This window comes from Suncus etruscus, chromosome 1 (genome assembly GCF_024139225.1).
Source record: "Suncus etruscus isolate mSunEtr1 chromosome 1, mSunEtr1.pri.cur, whole genome shotgun sequence".
NCBI classification, from domain to species: domain Eukaryota; kingdom Metazoa; phylum Chordata; class Mammalia; order Eulipotyphla; family Soricidae; genus Suncus; species Suncus etruscus.
The window spans coordinates 102,779,969-102,782,271 of NC_064848.1; the positions used below are offsets into that span (position 1 = coordinate 102,779,969).

The window sequence follows — 2,303 nt, forward strand, 5'->3', positions numbered from 1 at the left end:
GTGCAGGGGATTGGCTTCTGCAAGACAAATTCCTTACTCTCTTTACTATCACAATGGCCTCAATTTCCAAGGTTTTGAATGACTACTTAATTTTAATATTTAGGGTAAACATTTTGGCCACATCTGACTGTGCTCAGGTTTATTTCTGGCTCTGCATTCAGAAATCATTCCTGGTAGGGCTCACTAGACCATATAGCTTTATGGGATCTAATCAGGGGTGGTCTTATGCAAGACAAGTGTTTTACTCTCTAGTTTCTTTAGTTTGAACTCTTTTTACCTATTTTCTGACTGAAATGTTTATTAAAGCCTCATGTGTTCATTTTATTTGATTAATATTAGCAATTCATGAGATGACAGGAGGTTTGTGTGTGTCACATGACCTGTAAGATGATGAGGGCACTATTTATAATGAGTGCATTTATCAATTAAATTATATGAAATTTTCATATTTTGCATTTTGATATTATATAGCCATTTCCTCTGTTTTCCATGATCTACTTTATGTCTCCCAGTAATAAACATTTATCTTTTAAAGAATATCACCACCTATTTTTGGCTTTTACCATCTCAACATATTCGGAGAAAGATTTTCTTAGGTTTATTTTGGAGGTGTGAATTATTTCCAGACATGCTCAGGGCTTACTTTTGACTCTGTTTAAGGATTACCCCTGCATCCTGGGCAGTGCTTTGAGGACTACATGGTATGCTTGGTCAACTACATGTAACTTTGGGTCAACTTGGGTCAACTACATGTAAGACTAGCACCTAATCCACTTTAATATTGAATAATATTCTTTCACAAGCTTGGTTTGATTGTTCAAATATTCAAAATACGCAAAAAAAGAATCAAGCATTTTAAATTTCTATAAAAACAGTTGCCTGTACTTTGTTACCTTTTGTCTGTGATTTCTAAGTTGTATTATAATCAATTAGATTTCAAGATAACTTCTTGGTTGTATTTTATCGTTTCTACCTATTTTTACTCAATTTGGCAAACTTGGAAATTTTTATTTTCTTTTTTTATGGTTTCAAGGAATTTAGTTTGCTTTTGAAAGCTATTTTATATTGGCAAGTGTTCCATCACCTCTTTTCCCTAGTCTTCCATTTTATGATGTTGATATACACTTTTGAATGCTACCTACTTTTTCATTTATTATTATTATTGTTATTATTATCGTTGTTATTATTATTATTATTATTTGGTATTTGGGTCACACCCGGTGGTGGTCAGGGGTAATTCCTGGCTCTGCACTCAGAAATCACTCCTGGCAGGCATGGAGGACCACCCGGGGATGCCAGGATTCAAACCACCATCTGTCCTGGATCAACTGTGAGCAAGGCAAACACCCTACCGCTGTGCTATCTCTTCAGCTCATGCTACCTACTTTTTCAAAAAATATTAAATGTGATTTACAAAATCAGCATTTTTAATCCCATGAATTCTTTCACTTTTTTCATAGTCTACATACAATAACCACTGATTTTTCTTTTTTTTTCTTTTTAAAATTATAATTATACAGTCGAGTTTCTCACATTTGGGGAAATCGCCGGGGTCAGCACATCCGGAGTGCAATGGATAAGCCTAATTCTGGGAAAATCACCTTCATGATTATGGTATCTCCCTGCCAGGTAAGTATGATTTTTCTTGAAATATATTTGACAATTCAGTAATATCACATATTCCTGAATCACAGAAACATTAAGTGGAATCTCAAAAGGTTCCGAAACATTTTGAAAGAATGTCAGAAACCTTTTTATATACTTACTATATATTGTTCATTTAATAATAAGCAATTAGATAGAATTATTCTTTTCTTGTAAATAGACATTTGAACAATGAAAAATAAGTGATTTCATGTTGTCCACAAAGATAAAAGGTAAACATGGCAGTCAAGTTTTGGAAATCAAGTTTTTGAATTTGAATTACACATTGCAGTCTCCTAGAATGGTGCTAGGATTAATACAATACAAAGCTGACAAGTAGCTGAAAAGCTAAGTTAAATTATCACTCTGTAGCAGAATAAATTAGTTCAAATAATCTTATGCTATGAATTATGAATAAATTTGGAAAAACCTATAATTGCCAATACTGTTTCTCTCTAGACATCTCAGGGCAGATGAGAAAAATATAAAATCATCAAACTGTTGTTATCTTGATGATCAAGCCTGAGAATCAATAGTATTTTATGACTACAGAAAAAAATCAGAAATATGACAAATGAAGATATTAAGGACTGAACCAAATTTCCCCTGAAAACAATGCTTTCCAAATGTTATAGAATCTGCTTCTAAGCCAGCCAGTA

The 2,303-nt window shown here is 33.0% G+C and overlaps 1 pseudogene; it reads right to left on the reverse strand.

The window, feature by feature from the left end:
* Positions 1–1,508: 1,508 nt before the first annotated feature.
* LOC126033532 (uncharacterized) lies at positions 1,509–1,637 on the reverse strand (annotated as a pseudogene).
* Between the last annotated feature and the right edge of the window lie 666 nt (positions 1,638–2,303).